The sequence below is a fragment of the Chlamydotis macqueenii genome, chromosome 2 (genome assembly GCF_036417535.1).
Source record: "Chlamydotis macqueenii isolate bChlMac1 chromosome 2, bChlMac1.mat, whole genome shotgun sequence".
Classification (NCBI taxonomy): Eukaryota; Metazoa; Chordata; class Aves; order Otidiformes; family Otididae; genus Chlamydotis; species Chlamydotis macqueenii.
The window spans coordinates 48,317,486-48,334,639 of NC_141557.1; the positions used below are offsets into that span (position 1 = coordinate 48,317,486).

A 17,154-nucleotide genomic window follows, 5' to 3' on the forward strand; every position below is an offset into this window, starting at 1 on the left:
CCTGGAAATTTAATGTATTCCTATTCCTGGAATAGTATCCATAAGATCTAAAAATTTTTCATTATTGCAATAATGCTGATATTAGCTTATGACCAGTGGAGCCACTGCAGTCCTTAAACTCTGTTCATCTACGCTAAAGCTCCTAGGTGATTCATTAAACTGCTTTCCACTATAGTATGCTTTATTTATTTTCAGGACATAGAATACCTAACATGATGTTTATTTTCTGAAAAATGCAGTTTTAAAAGACACAGCACGGCATTTTTCTACAGGCACAGAAGATAACACATAGCAACTGAAAATTAAACAGCAAGCAGGTCATAATCACCAGTCTTTACCTCACAAATTTAGCATGCCAGCCACATGTAAGGGCTCTTCCCCCGGGGTCTGTGTAAATTCACATAAAGTTTGGAGATAGGCATCTTTGCCTAATCTCTCAAAAAGATACTTAAAACTAGACAATGGCTTGAAATCTTACTAAATTATACTGTACTTAGCCCTTCTATAAAATTCCCTGTTTATGCCCTAGTTAAAGGACAAGTTTCTTTGATAATCTGAGCAACAGCATGGTGTGCTTTGCTCCACACTGAAATATAGCAGTTATCTTCCTCTTCCCTTAAGTCCAATAAGCCTCTTTTGAAAGTAAGCTGCCAAAAATCTCAAATATAAGAAACTTGGGGCTGGTTTATTTTCTGGCTGTCAGTGGTCCGCAGGTAAGCCAGGAGCCTTTATTATCTCTAATAATCTATCTAGTAAACAACCTACCTGGACTCAAAAGAAAGGCAAATAAAGCACTCCATGGGAAGGCTGGATTAATCTGCTCAGACAAATGAATGGGTTTTCTCACAGAGAAAAACTGTCCCTATGGTTTTCATGGTACTATATTCAACTAGTTTCTTTCAACTTGTCCAACTTTCCAAGGGCGAGTTAAGGTGGTTTACACTGCTAAACAGCAGTTTCCAGTCTGATAACAGCAGGGCACATTAACGTTGGCAGCAATACAAAGGAGTCACATTTTCATACAGATGTACCATTCATGAACAATAGTGCATTCAGTATACACAGCTTTTCTTCAGCATCACCCATGCACAGTTTAGGGATTTATTTTTTCTTTGTTTAAGTACAAGTTCAAGTGTTCTGTTTACTGCAACTGTTAAGTGAGAAAGGTGATTTCCTACTGCGTTCATACACTTGGGTACACCCTACATAATCCAAAAGCCTGGTTTAGCAATCAATTGTCAGCGCACTCAGCTACATTCATCAGGTTAGGGTGGAAGCAGGGAAAACAACTCAGTGAAATAAACATAAGTTTTAGCTTCACTTTCACAATCTGGTATCACTCCTAGGCAACACTGGTTCAGACGAAGACAGTCTGTTCAAAAGCATTAACCTGTCTGAAAGGACAATATTGTTACTTAAATCAGCAGCAGGTTCAAGATGCAAGTCCTGTCACAGGACACAGTCCTCTTCTTTAAGTACTTCCCATCCCAGTGGAGGCTACCGGGGTGGAATTGACTTCTGGGAGTTCTCACTGGCAATTAATGCATCACAGCTGTTGAAAACTATGCTCTCTCATTTGTAATAGTTATGTGCATTGTACCGTTATCAGACAAATCTCATGGGAAAGCTAAAGAATCGCTGAGCACATTTTTGGATGCTTGGGCATAAGACATCAGTAAATATGCTCTGATACAATTTGGTACCTGAGTAATGATGGGTAAGGCAGTAGCCTGAGGGATTACATACAAGATACAGCACCTTCCGTTCTTTGCACAGCCCTGTTCACTTTCTCAAGCCAGAAGTGAGCAGCAAGCACTACTGTTTGCCACTTAACTGCAGGGACAGAGTCGGTGGTCTCAATGCAGCTCACAGGGAACCACTACCACTATCAATAAGCAACTATAAAAACCTGTCCAGCTTGATGACAGTTACGTCAAAGTCAGGAAAACATCTTGTAATATAAGCAGTAAACTATTTTTCCTTCCTTTCTCTCTCTAGCCTTCCGGAAAAGGGTTATCAGAGGAACGAATAAAAGCCTTTATTGCCCAAATCCTTGCTGTGTCTACTCTAACAAACTCCAGGCTCCATCGCAAGACAGCTGCCCACATTTTCAGAAACGTAGGAAGTAGTAAAATGGTAGGTATAAGGCAAAACCCACCCTTTATCAAAAGAGATTGCTAGACACAGCTACAATAACTGCAAACGCGCTTGAGGAGGGACACACACGCACTCTAAGGCATTTTGCGCTCTAATTCGCTTCCATTCGCCCAAAACACAACACAAACCCCAGCACAGCGCACGCTCCTCCTTCCTCAGGCTCCTGAAGAAAAGTCAGCTGGAGCCATGTGGCGTTTTCCTCAGCAGTTCCCATAAACTGACCTTGATGCTGGGGAAAAGCGCGCTGCTCCTGCCTGAAGCATCAATTACGAGCGCGGGGGGGCGGCGGGATGCTCCCGCGGAAAGGCGGCGGAGGCAGCGCCACGCAGGACCCCCTCCCCGTGTTTGCGGGGAAGTTGATAAGGAGTTAAATACTCCAATAACGATATTAATATTAATAATGATAATAGTACTGCAGTGACGGCGCTTGAATAGCCACGCTGTCTGCAGAACGCTGCGAAGCTACTCGGACAACTGGCCGGTAATTAAGAGAAGCCTAACGCCGCCGTGTCCCGGTCCCCCCCCCCGCATCCCCGGCCCCGGCCCAGGCAGACGGAACCACGGCGGAGGAGCCTCCCGCCTCTCCCCCGCCTCACTCAGGGAGACGGCCCCCCCGCCGCCAACGGCCGCGGCACCCGCCCGCCGCGCGCGCTGCCTCAGGAGCCGCGGGAAGGAGGTGGGGGGCGGGTGTGGGGGGTGGTCCCGCCGCCGGCCGAGCCCCGACCGCCCACCCCGCGACGGGGCGATGCGGCGAGCGGCCCCGCAGGCGCGGCCCTGCCGCAGGGCCCCCTCACGGTGGCCGCGCCCCCCCGACCCGTCCACCGTACTCACCCTCGGCCGAAAGCGAGGGCTGCACCAAGATGGCAGGCGGGCAGTAACTTCCCCGCGCCCGGGGCACGGGCAGAGGCACCGCCGGCGGCTGCGTCCCGTCGCTCATATAGGGAGGGGGCTCCGGCTGGACACCTGCGCGGAGCCCCGCTCCCGTTCCGCACCGGCCGGCGGACGGCGAGAGCCCACTGTCACTGTCACCGTCACCCTCGCTGTCTGCTGCTGGCGCCGCTTCCCCGCCCCGGCGAACGCGCCACCGGGTGCTGCTGCGCTGCCGCTACCGCTACCGCCGCCGCCTGCTCCCGCCGCACCCCGGCCACGCACCGGCACCTGCCCGGGGGCCGCCGGCCAATCGGCGAGGAGGGGCCGGGCAAAGGGCGGGGGCACGCGCGCCGGGGAGGAGGCGGGGGCGCGCCTGGGCGGGGGTGCGCCTGGGTGGGGGTGCGCGCTGCCTTGACCCCTCCCGCGCCCCGCGGGGCTAGGTGGTTGGTGCTCGGTGCTCGTCCCTAAAACCGGAGATTTGTCACGAAGGTATGGTCTGGCCAGGCCTCCAAACCATCAGCGGGCCACCGCCGTAACGTGGCCGTGCTTTCTTAATGTCCGGTACCGCTGCCGGTTGTGCTGCATCAGGCCGATGACTTTTCCCGCGGTGTTATTTTTTCATCCCAGCTTTTTTTATGCTTGTTTAACTCCGGTTTTAAAATAGCTGCAGCTGCTCACTGCAAGGTAGGGTTTTATTTGATCTCAGTTGAAGTGCTTTGTCAAGACAGACATATTCCATAAATCTTGGCAGGTTTTCAAGGAAAATATTTTCTAGGAGAATATTTTTGTTTACATTAATTTCATGGTATTACAAGTGCACCGGTTTATCAAATGTTTACTTCCGTGCTAACCTGAACTTGTCTGTGTTAGTAAAATGGGTGCCACTCTGTGATGCAGACACCACATTAATTTCTAAAGTGTACATGAAAAAAAAAAAAAAAAAAGAACAAAACTTTAGGAAGTATTCTGCACCAAATACTATTTCGTATTTCCCAAACGCACCTATAGGTAAATGCATGTCTGAGTATTTCCCAAACAGAAGAAACTTGTTACTTCTTTAAATAAAAACAAGAAAAAGAACCAGTCACTTTCAATAGCAACTTTTTTTTTTCAAGAGCAATGCCACACTGCAACAAATCTGGAACTGATGAAAAGGAAAGGTCACTCATTGCCTGTGTTCAAAGAGTGACCAGTAACATGTGCACGAGCATTTTTAATAATGGAAAAAATATCTGGGTAGAAATCTCTCTTCTATCTCATACTTCTCGCTGAATCCCTGAAAGAAGGACATGCTTTAAGATCAGCCATCAATATCAATTAGCTGTAATGCTGATGGTTATACAACTGTGAGATCAAACAGGTAAAACTGTGCCCCCGCTCCCTGCATTCAAGCTAACAAGCTAATATTAAGTTGAGTTCAAGAGTGATGTTTCGCCTTTGCCTCAGCATTGTGCAATTAGGTACACAGAGAGTTTATACCTTTCTCTGTAGTATTTCACATTCTTCTCCACTGGAGACAAAGCGTTGGGCTCGAGGCTCTTTTGTTCCACACCAGTACAGTAATCACTACGTTTTTACTCTGCAACAGTACTCCACGGGGAAGGTATTAACTTATGGCATGCTTAAACCGGTCATTAGCACTGAGTGCAACTAAGAGAGGGGAAAGAGAAAAACAGTGCACCAGTGAAGAAATATTGTAATGGCTTGATGGATGGTACGGTGGACTTACTCTATTTGTCTGTCTCCTACCTGTTGGATGTCCTGTTTGTCTTCATCTACTGGTTTTGGTGTCTCACTTCAAAATAAATCAACTTCTCTTTGCATCCGTAGCAAGTATTTTCAGATGGATGCCATTCACAGTAATTTAAAAAAAAAAAAAAACCTAACAAAAAAAAAAAGCCACTCCTAACTAAAATATCTTTTTCACCCCTATAGCCAAAATCAGAAGGCATCAGTGGGTGAAACTGAGGTATGCCAGGCTTTCCCTGGAATTGCATATGACATAGCCACTGAAAAATTAAAATAAATATCTAAATAAGGATACAGAACAAACTCTGCAGCCAAAGGTGAGACCCATGGGAATTTTTGTCCCATGAATAAAACATGCTTGACTCCCTTCCCACCCAGTGCCTGGCAATTGCAGAGGGGAGCAGGGCACCGAGGGGTGCGAGGGATACCGGCAACAGTGGGGTGGTCATAGGGGAAAGGGGAACGCCCTGTATACTTACCTCACTTCACAGAGCTCTGAAATTCCCAGTCCTCCCTACGTTCACAAGAGAGTTAGGTTAAACTGCAGGCTCTGTAATCATTCAGTGACAAAAACCTCAGCATGGAGAGAACCAAAAAAGAACTCAGCCCCCCAGTATGCATCTGTAATACACCAACCTGTTTGCCATGTGGTGCTAAATAACCTGTAGCATGGAAAAAAATCTCATAAAAAACAAAGAGTGGATCTAGTAATAACAGGGTGCAGGACAAAAAAAATAGATATTATACTGGTGGGTTCCTCTTGTGACAACACAGCCTTTTTCATAAAGAGAAAAAAAATAATCCAAATGTGGACTGAAACTAGCTGGCAGCTTGGAAAGCTCAGCACTAAATCCAGCAGTGGCATAAGCTACACATGGCTACAGGGCTGCGGTGGCCAGCAGGTCACTCCTGAGTCTGTCCCCAGGCTGTGCTGGGTGACCAGGCGGCCACAATTTCTGCAAGGAGGGCAGGGCAGGCTGCGTGCCAGGGCCTGTGGGATCCTGCCTTAGCCTGCAGTGTGCAACACAGGTAGGGTGTTCCGCCCTGCAATGAACCTCCCTCTACCCTCAGCATCCACGGAATTGGGCTTGTGGCCATAAGGAAGATTTTTGGAGCGCAGTTCCCATGGTCAGGAATTTTGCCCATCTTTTGTACAGCATACGATTGTCGCAACACCTGCCAATAAATTAGTTTTGGCGGAAATAAAATTTGCACTGGTTTGGTGTCCCTCAGAGGACAGACAGTGGGATGCAGAGGGAGGGCGTCAGCCAATGCACTCGGTCAGGCTGGATTATGTAAAGGGCTTTGTTGACAATCCCAGACCACTCCAGGAGGACTTTGTGAAGTTTGCTTTCCGAGTGTCCCAACCTTTTCAGCAAAGGGTTTTACAGTAAGAAAATTGGATATCCCAATGTGGACAGTACCTGCTGGAAAGAGACAAGCCACTCCGATAGCCACAGGGACCAATTAGGAATTTATTCCAGCCTATTGATATCTCAGGGCAGAAAAGAAAGACAGTAATAAGTAATTAAGTCTCTCCTACTTTCAACAGAGCTGTTAAGACCTCAGAGTATTTCCACAAAATGTAACAAGCAATAATTTGATGGTAATAACTTGGAAGTCATTGCAACCTTTTACCTGAGGGTCTCAAACAACTTTATAAATGGGAATTATTTTATAAAGTTGTATGCAAAACATGGAGTATTAAAATAATTCGGTTAAACCAGTCAAGTAATTCATAGCCCATAAGCAAATAGGAAAGAAATCGAAGAGCTGAGAAGAATGGACAAATTTTTAATAGTATGTAACATGTACAGCATACAATGTGATACAGCGTTTTGCTATGACTTTTCTTCGGAGACTTCAACAGTCAGGTTCCCTGCCCTGCAAGCCTCACAGTGTAAGGAGGAGCTCTGACAAACTTTAGGTGTGAAAAGAGAAAAAGGAAAGCTGAGAGAAGACAGAATTAGGATTATACGCATATATGTCTTGTTAGTAAACAGGACAGCTTGAAGTTTTGCTATGTTACTAGCAGCAGAACTTCAGCAAGGTAACACTTTGAAAAGAAACATACTAATAAGTCTCACACCTGGGATGGAAATGCCAGCAGACAAACTGTAACTGATGCAGTGAAAATGATTTGTTGCAACCAGTGGTGGGATGGCAGGAGGGGATTTGTGTCTTTTTGTGTGTGTGTGTGTTTTTTTGTGGTTTGGTTTTATTTTGCCATCAGTTAAAAGGTAACAATTCTAACATGAGCTAGTAAAAGAGATGGCAGAGAAAAAAAAATATGGTGGTAAGAGCTACCCATGATTACTGGGAAGAATAACCAGAGTAGCAATAAAAGTTTTAAAAGTGAAAGTGATGCTGACCATACCACTGTTAATGCGGATTTCCTCATTCATACAGGGTGCACAAATGCAGGCTTGAAGGTGTCTGCAGAAGATGCTACATCCAGAGAAATGAAGGCTCTTGTACTGCTCTTCCCTTATGCCTGCCACCGAATGCATATGAATGAAGACAAGATTCAGCTCCTACATTTCTGCAAGTAAAAAGAAAATTTTTAAGAAGGTGTGGTGAGTTCTTCAACTTCCCTGAAGAATGAACTGCATTTTGTGACAGTGGTTGAAACACATGAGGCAAGCGTCCTTCATCTCCAGGAGTTGGGTGTTTTTTTTTTTTTTATATCAATATTTTTCTCCACTGAGCCCCACCTTTCATGTAGTAACTCCCTTTTGCTCATCAATCTGAGGACAAGCATCAGCAGGAGGGATGTGGTCCACTGAAGTTTTTTCTTTAGAGCTTCATTTGTGTCCTGTGCAAAGTGGCACTGAGGGCGTGGTGGCGTCTTTTATATAGTTCAGCACTGCTCTGTTCTTTACAAATTAAAAACGTGAGAAAAAGCTGCATGGTGCCCAGGGGAGGAATAAGAAAAACTGTGCAAGTTTCCAGCTGAACAGGAAAATGTTCATGTTAAGTCAGCTTTGACTTCACAGATTCAAGTGCTGAACAAACAGCAGAGAGTGTTGGTTTAGCTCTTGTTCTCTTGTGTTCAGTGGTGTTTTCTTTCAGCCTCATTTGGTGTCTTTGTATCAGAATCAACAGGTGGCTGTGAAATTTTGGGCTTAAAACAAACCCATCTAAACCTACTTCACCTGCAGTTGCTTCTGGAGTTACTTTCTTTCGGTTTTACTGGTTCAATTCTCCAGCACTGTTGGGAATTGTTCATTTTCTTTTAAACATAACTTTTACTTAATGCCTCTGATGCCTTGAGCCAGACTACAGTCAAATAGGTTGTTTTTCATAGAAAGACCTATTAAATGCTTTTCTTATTCAAATAAATTGAGCTTTTTCATTATTTGAAATTATTAAAAATTAAATTTTAGAAGCTGTCATCAACCCAACTGCCTTGGGCCAAAGCTGATGAATGAAGGTGATGGTGTTAAGAGCTTTTCCCCCCTCTTACTATAACTCTGTACAGACAAACTATCCTCAGATGCAAAGAGCATACATTATATAGTTTTCTGCTTATATTTTACAAGCAAAATCACAACAATAATGTAACAAATCCTCAAGAAGAGTCTGAAAAACCCTAGGTAGTACAAAAACAGTGAATTCCCTTAAGAAAGATTAGTCAAAATTAAAATACTTCCTATTAACTTCTTATATTTTAGTACACTATGAATAAAGTAGCTTTCAGAAATTCCTTTTTGAAAGAAACCCTAATCGTGACAGTAACTTCTGCATGGAAATGGGGTCAACAAAACCAACAGAGCAGAGTTTTCCAACCTTTTATTTGGGGGATATAGGATTTAACAACTTTCAAGATGCAGAGAAAAGGTGAGCTTGTTCACTTTTTCCCCTTCTTGTTAGACCATTGCATGGCAAAAGGTACATTTTAATCCACACAAGTGTTTAGACATTTACAAAACTTTTATGCAGCTATCTTAGATATAAATCCATACTTCTGTGATATTCATCTGTTCTGAATCAGTACCACATAGTTGAGGAAAAAATGGATGTTGTGAACAACAAAAACACCCCGTGATGGTGGAGCAAGCTCTTTGCTTTGACAGTCTAGTTCATGAGCATGTCTGAGCCAGGGAAGCAGACCATATTAACTAGATACACTGACTGGCAAGATTCACCCAGGCACAGCAGTAACAGATATGCTGAGCAACTTCTCTCCACAATGCATCTGGCAGAGATGGACATTAAAATAAAAATTGTGTCCATGATGACTCTGTCATCAAAGTAGTTTCTCTGTTGCCAAACACAAAGCTTAGAGACAAATGCATAGCAGCAATGGTTACGGCAATTAAAAGAAAGTTGCCTGTCAGCACCCCTTTCCAGAAAAGAACTGAGTAAAAGTATTATGAAAGTAGATGTCTCAGATGCTGGCACATTTAATCACATTATTGTTTGACAAATTCTTGCACAACCTCTCACATGCCTTGTTTATGCTCAGTACCCTTTGAGCTGTGCTCTGTACAAGCTCATAGAAAATACATTGTGCTTGTTTCAAAGAGCTTATCCCATGAATGTTCTAATTCCCCTCCTTGGATTTTCTATAATCAGTTTGTTCCTTGGTGTTTTCACACACACGAAGTAAAATTCTTCTTATTTAACTCACCCCTAAAAGAACATGGGACATACTGGAACAGGATTATATCTGTCACAAGCTGCCAAAATGACTGTGTGGTTTTATGCAAATCAAATTCTCCAGAGATTATCCCAAATCCGCACAAGTTTATTTTTTGTGTATCTGCCTTGGGACCTCAAGTCAGCTGTTTTACTTTTCCATCTTGTTTTAAAGGTATTGTGTCCGACAGGACAGTGTCACTTATTTCACCCTGGCTGGTCCTCGCTGAGGGCTGCAGGCACTGCGTGGATGCGCTCTTCCACAAGACCAGGATCAGCCCTGCAAGGTCTGTTTTTCACCTCCTTCTGCTCTGCCCAAATTAACAATATCTTACTGCAAACTAGACTTCAGGAGTTTCTCATTTTTATGATTCTTATGAGAACTACCTTTGCAGTTTGGAAACTGGAGTATATCAGCCCTCCAGTAGATGCAGGACCAGATGACATACGCCTTCTTTCTCTGCTCAGCTCTGAAACTCCCAGCTCTCAGACTAACAGGGTGTGTCACTCCAGACAAATATTTATATACTGAACTTCATTTCCTTATGTGAGTTCCTGGTGAATGTATAAAAATACAGTCACCACAATTTTAAAACCTAAAATACCCACATCTATTAATTAAGAATTTTAAGGGAGACTGGTCTCTAATTGCACAGCTCAAACTGTTCATTTTCCTATGGGTGCCAATTATTATTGTTCTTCTCAGTGGCACCTCCGCTGTAGGCCGTGGGGTAATGAAGAAAGCTGAGTAAACACTGCATATAAGATATCTGTGAATCATTAACAAGTCATTAGAACAATTATAGATGATTTGTACTGAAATAGGGTCTAGCACAGAGAATGTTAGTTGTCTTGTGCACAGGCAGTCTGTGGTAGCGGGAATTTAAAGCCCTGCAGCCAAGTCTTAATCCAACAGCCTTTCTGATAGAATTGCCTTTTCTTTCCTGAGGTCCACTTTAGAGGCCCTCAGTTGTTTTCTTGTGGCTGTTCTTACAAGGGATTATTCTGATGTCGTGACTGTTTGCAGATGAGATGTCCATGACAGGAAAGATGCCTGTGACCTCCGCGGCAGGGCTCAGCAGGGCTGACAGCCTGGTTGCCCTCAAGGGCAAGCGTTGGACCCTAACTGTTAAACAAATATAAAATTTCAGACCAACATTTATTTATTTTAAATACACTTGGGCATGAGCATGACCATCAATGGCCTTCCTGGATGGGTGTGTTTCCATCTGTCAGCACCAGCGTGCTGCACACATGCTATCACGTTCCCTGTAACAAGCTGCTGTTGTCTGGATCCTCCCTGTGTACAGGTCCACTTAGATCAGGCCTCCATCGACATGTGCAATTAAGCTCTTACAGCCATCGCTGCTTGACGGCTTGATTTCTGGAACAGCAGATAGCCCACAGCTCTTACTGGAAACTTCAGCCCTTTTTATTTCAGGGCTCCTGGTTCTGTAATTTTAGGTCCTCATGCCTGAAGAGTGAAGCTGCAGTGGTCCTGCGGTGACATCTGAAATGCAGCTCCACTCCTATTCCCACACCTGGTGCAGAAAAGCGAGGAATCCTTTCTCCTTTAATTAAACTGCCTTAGGTGAAGGTCATTAATTTTTCTTTTTCTTTGAAAGTGCTATGGAATGTAATCCTTGAAAAAACAAACCCACTACAATTATGTACTGCTATGGTAGAAGAGAAGAGATAATAAGGTTTCCCCAGCAACTATTAGTGGTGACGCAGTGTACATCATAAGTATTATGTGACTTCATTACTTCTAAACCATTCGATGGTCTATATGAAACAAGATTAACGGGAATAGATTCAATTACAGTTTTAATACAAAATCCCTGTTGATGTACGTGATGTAAATAGCTTTACTGCAAGCCGTAATTCCTTCCAAAAAAAAAAAACCCAAACAGAACAGCAAATAAATTGTCAGGCCAATGTTGCTGTAAGACTTTAGCTTTTATATCTGAGGTTCATTTGTTTCACTTGCAGCTATATTGCCCTATATTGCCCTTGCTTGAAATTTAATCTTACCTCTACTGGATGTAGAAATATATTTTAAAAATCTCCATATCAAACAATTGAAAAGTGCTCTATCCTTGAAGGCATTATCAAGGCTTTTCACTTAGTAGAAGGGGGTATTTTGCCAATGGAGACGTGAAGGGGGAGTGCAAAGGGATACACTGCGAAGATGCAGGATCCCTGTAGCCCCCAGACACTGCTTCATTTGTGAAGTGAGATTCTCTGAATGCAAGATGGTAAGGATAAGGAGTAATTCTTGATAAGGAGCAAGACAGAAATATATAGGATTTACCAGCTGCATTAATAATAAAAGTAAAATTGCTTCAGTCTGTTGAGAAAGTCTAGTTCAGAAACAAGACACCAGCTTCTCTGCTCAGCTCAACTACCCAAACGTCCTTTCCTACTTACAGAGAAAATTATAAAGGATCAGGTACACACACTCATGGAAGCTGGTATCTCAAATCTAGAACAAATCTGGGGCTCAGGGAAGGACAAAAGAGAAATTACTTACTAAGTATATTGGTGGACTGTTTTGATTATTAATGGAGGGATCCATTCTCCTAATTTTCCCTGGAGCATTCCATACTCTAGACCATAAGAAAATAGAAAAGCATGCTGCTCTCTTCAACTTTTTCTTAATGTTTGGTAGGATTCGCATTTTAAAATAAATGCAATCAGACCCAGACACTTTGCAATGCATTCTGCAGACAAAATGGAAAGGAGAGAAAGAACTCCACATTGGATATGTCAGCCACACCCTTTCCTACAAGAAAATGAGAAAAGACTGTGCGATGAGAACGATATCTGAATCTGTATCAGGGAGCCTACATTTGAAACAGTGGCACCAACAAGGTGAGCCTCGGACAACCTCCTTACTCTCTAGGTCTGATTACTTTGGAAGTTCTTCTCCTAACTGCTCATTCCTTGTCTTGCAGGGTCTGAATGTGTGAATTATTCTACTTCTCCCTGCCTGTACTGTACCAAATGTATTATGGATGAAACTGATAATTTCAAGGCAGAAGTAATTTCTTCAGGAAATATGGGCCAATAGCTTGCCAAAATTTTTATGTGGCTACATTTATTATTTGGCTTATTATTACATCTTATTATTTTGAAGATTTTTTGAATGGTGTCCTGTGACATTACACCTTACGCACCCATCCAGAAGATTAACTTGCTTGAGTTGCAGCAAGTATTTCATATGTGCAAATAGTTTCTTTTTACCTAGCTGAATATTCAAGTGTATTTTTCAGCTACTGACTACTAAAATTCAGCTTCTCAAATTAAATCATCCTTTTTTCCCTGTCAGGATAGGAAAATATAACATATACCTACTATTCACTAGCTTTTTAATAAATGGAATAATAAAGGACATCAACAAAGAAGCCAGCAGCAAATGGAACAACTGTTCTTGCACTCTAACTATAGAGATAGATTGGATTTTTTTCCACAATAAATCTTCATGAAAACCACTAATTCATGTCTTTGGCCTGCTTTCTCCCTCTACTGGTCTGAAACAGAAACTTTCCTATAGGAAATTTCAAGACCTTCCGTATTAAAATCTGGCCTTTGTATTCATTTTACAGGAAAGAAAGAACGATGACCCTGGTGCTCATTCTTTGCAGTACTAATGCATCACATGCCACTGTAGTTCATGAACAAGGACAATAGATTTCTTCCATGGTCTGTCCATATTTATGCTATTTATTCTTAAAATACCTCCTTTCTGTAGGGATTTGAGCTGAATAGTCATGTGATAGAATGAGAGTTAATCACAAATCCATGATTAATATGCCATCCTGAACCTCATTCAAGTGATAAGCGCAAGTTGCCGTTTGAAGTTTGCTCTCTGCAAAGGAAAAGTGAAGACATGAATGGAAAAAGGTGAGGGACAACTGCTATTTTAAACACATTGTGATGGCAAGAACATCATAAAGTCTCAGAAGTTGGGAGTTTCTAGCTTATGAGAAGCCGGCTTGGATGAAGGCTGCATTCAAACGATGTGTTTCTCCTCAGTCATGTTTCTCTCTCTTTGGGCAATCACAGTGAGCTAGCTCAAGGAACTGGTCTGGCCAAAATCTGCCTTCCTGTATACCTCTCAAAAAGTTATTTTTTAGCCAGCAGATTGCACTTCAGTCTGCTTAACGTGAGAGTGAATCACAGCCTGATCACAGTTCTGACATCCCTAAGCTCTCAATTTTTCCTTAATATAGCCTTAATTTGACTTATCACATTTTCTGTGCTTTCCTTCCAGAAGGAGCTGATCACTCTGTCCCTGGTTTATCTTTACTTTGTTCCTAAAAGGTGTCCTTTAACCTACAGTGCCAACACACAGGTGAACATGCCAACACTGAAGCCCACCTGCATGCTCTGTCGAATGATACAAACATGTATTCCCATGGGACACAGGGGAATGGGACGGTACAGATGATGCTTAGATCAACACACCCTGGAAATCCATCTTCCTTGTGATCCCTTCCTCTAACCTACAGAAAAAATATTGATTTTCAGCATGACTCAGTGACAAGTTTTTACCTTGCTGTTTGCCACTGCCAAACATTTGAGTTATGGTTGTCTTCCATCCACAGCAAGAAAACCAGATAATCTCCCTCAGAGCTGAGCTCTCCAGAGGCCAGCGTGGATGGCTGCTGCACCTCAGCCAGACCCAGCGAGTAGCCATACGGCACCAGGATGCTGAGGTTGGTATTCCTGGAGCAGGAATCCACTGCATTTGCACACACAGCGGATCAGAGAGCGCAGAGGCACAGGGAAAGTCTCCCAAGTCTGGGCACATCATAATGCTGTTTGCACAGACAGTCCAGAATCATTTCTGCACTGCAGGTTGCTTTGCTTTTACTGGTGCAATCTCAGCAAACCCAGTACCCAGGGCCTTTAAAATTAATGGCTTTTTTTTTTTTTTTTCCTTTCTTTCCCCGCCACAGCCTGGTAGCCTGCAGCTTTGAATACAGAAGAGGGGAAAAAAAAAATTACCAAAAGTAAATGTAAAAAACCCCAGCTTGTAAGCACCATTAGGCTTGATGGGAATGTGGAATATTTGCTGAGGAGCTCAGAGAAAAGGAAGAGAAGAGGAGCAGATACTTGACAGTGCGTAAAAGAATATAACCTTGCTGTCAAAGGAAAAAAGACTGTTAAGATAGAAGAAAGAAGCCAAGCTCAGCGTCAAGGGTGGCTGAGCAAGTTTTTAAAACTAATCGTTATTTGGAAAGGTAGCCAGGAGTTGCGAGGCAGGGAAAAAGAAACAGAGAAGGCCAAACCCATGTGGCCAAGAAAAGGAGAGAGAAGTACTCTGGAAGAAACCCACAAGCAGCAGAATTAGGTAGTAAGAGAGCAGGCCTTAATGGCACTGTTTCTCACACTCTCATAAGCTTCCTGGCTTCTAAACACACATGAATGAGCAAAGGCACAAAGGGTGCCTGTCTCCAGGTGAGACTCTTATCATATGCCTTTGGTGGCAAGGCACGTGTGAAAGGGACCAGCCCGTGCCACCGTGCTGGGGCCACACGCGCCTGCACACCCCTCAGCACTGCAGCCACCCAGCCCCATCTCCTCTCCCCGACCCCAGGCAGCTCAGGGTGCTCCTGCCCTGGGGACTGGGGGAAGCTGGCCAGGACCTTCACAACCTGTGAAGCCCAGTGTTTCTCCCTTTAGCCACAGTACTTGATGTGCAGCCTTCCTCCAGGAGAGCAGCAGAGGAGGCAGGCACAAGCTGGGGTTGCACCAAGGAGCTGGAGGACTTTACAGCCCAAGCCTTGCACTTCTAAATGGAAGTTTTTGTTGCTGCATTAAAGAGAATTAGTTAGTGCAGACACCACACCCTCTCTGGCCTCAGCTGGGCCACCATCTCACCTCCCAGCTCTATGGTAAAACGTACCCATACTAAGGCTGTCTGGCTGAGTTAGATATCAGTGTATGAGAGTTTCTTTGAAAACCATTGCAAACCTCTGTGTCCTTTCTCACTGCTTGGTTTGACGAAGGCAGTGACATGTCCTAACAAAGTGCACAGGCTGTACAAGGAGACATTTAGCTTCCTGTTTCCTCTAATGCTTTTGTTGTACATCTCCACATGCCAGGATGAAATGGGTGGGCAAGAAAGCAAGATAAACAGGTTCTGCATCCCCCCCCCAATCCCTCCAAATGGAGCAGCTTCTCAGAAGGGGAACAGATGTGGCCTTGCCACACTACAGGGTGGGAGAGGAGAGGATTGCAGTGGGTGCCAAATCCTTCTTCACCCACCCAGACAGTCAGGACAAGGCTTTGATTTCTCAGCAAGTGCCGGATGCGTTAAAGCTCCAGTTGTGCTTGTGTGCTCCCCGTGGTGCTCAAATAGAGCAACTGGGCACCCTCTGCACAGAGATTCTGAGCAAAACCACCCCCTGCCCCGGGTACATGTGTGCACAGTGGGTCTGATCGGGAACCAGCTGGGAGAGGAGAAGGGAAAATGCCACAGGAGCTGGCTGTGCCCAGGGAAGGGACACGCTGCGACAGGGGAGGGATGCACTGAGGGTGTCTGTGGGAGCAAGAGGAGCCGCAAGCTGCTAAGCCAGGGGAGAAGGAATTGCTCAGATGGGTCCCTAAAAACAGCCCTGGCACGCGATAAAATGTACCCAGAGCCTCCTGCTTGGCTGCCATTTGCTCATTTCTTTTAATCCAATTAGAGATGTTTAATCCCACCAGTTTGATACCCTCTTTGATTTCTGATGGCTGGAAGGGCCCATGTCCTCTCACCAACTTAACTTGTGATCACCGTTTGGTAGCTCGCCCCAGATAAACTCCTGTTTGCAGTGCACACCTCAGCCGTGGACTGCTGGCAGCTCACTCGAGTGTTTTTCCTGTTCAGCAGTGGGTTTCAATGGCATCTGCACTGGTGTCAAACAGGTGTCATTATTCCTCACCATGTGCTTGGGCTGCAGAGCGGGTGCTGGCCCAAAGCCACCCTTTGCGGGCCAGACCCTCTGCACCTCACGGAGCTGAAGCCAACCCCATCCTCTCAGTGGCTTTGGTGTGCTTCTTCCTTGCCTCTCCCAGCTTTCTCTGGCTCGTCTTGCTTTTGGAAATTTCCCTAACACAATGCTGAGCAGAATTGCAGAGTCTTAAAAAACAAAGCAAGCTGGAGGAGGAGGAAATAAAACTGATCCCATTTCCAAGCACGGCTTAAAGCTGCTTGCCGTCAGACCCTGGCAGTGCTCATGTCGCATCTGCTGTCTGCTTACTTCTTGAACTCCCTCTACAAGTTACCCTATTCAGAGGAAAATAAAAGTGATGAGCAGCGCTGACATGTGCATGCTCTGAAGAGAGCAGGAGCAAAGTTCTCCGTGAGATTTTAAAAATAGATGTGCTGCAAAGGGTACAGAAAGGTAGACTAAGAGTTTCTTTTCCCCCACATGTGGCTTCTGTAGGCACTTTGAATGCTGGTAGTGTCACCACATGATTTACTGTATGTATTTAATTAGGATGGCAAGGCTCACTGCTAGGCGACTGTCAAAATGCAAGGATTTCATGGTTTGGGATCATTATCTAATCCGCTTCTCCAACATAGCAAAAAGAAAAAAAAAAAACCATACGGCTTTTGCCTTAGTCACACAGTTTCCTGACATATTTGCAATAGAAAAATTAACACATCATCAGTTGCTGCAGATCGATTTGATGTGTGACAGATGAAGATCTGGAAACACAGTGGGGATGCGTCGGTGTTTG

General features: G+C 44.3%; 1 protein-coding gene across 4 annotated transcripts in view; it reads right to left on the reverse strand.

The window, feature by feature from the left end:
- Positions 1 to 3,186, reverse strand: part of MYRIP (myosin VIIA and Rab interacting protein) — a 239,444-nt gene extending 236,258 nt beyond the window's left edge. For all 4 annotated transcript variants that reach the window (XM_086742861.1, XM_086742862.1, XM_086742864.1 and 1 more), the window contains exon 1: positions 2,989 to 3,186. The gene's annotated coding sequence lies outside the window, so the exon portion shown is untranslated. The remainder of the gene's footprint in view (positions 1 to 2,988) is intronic.
- Between the last annotated feature and the right edge of the window lie 13,968 nt (positions 3,187 to 17,154).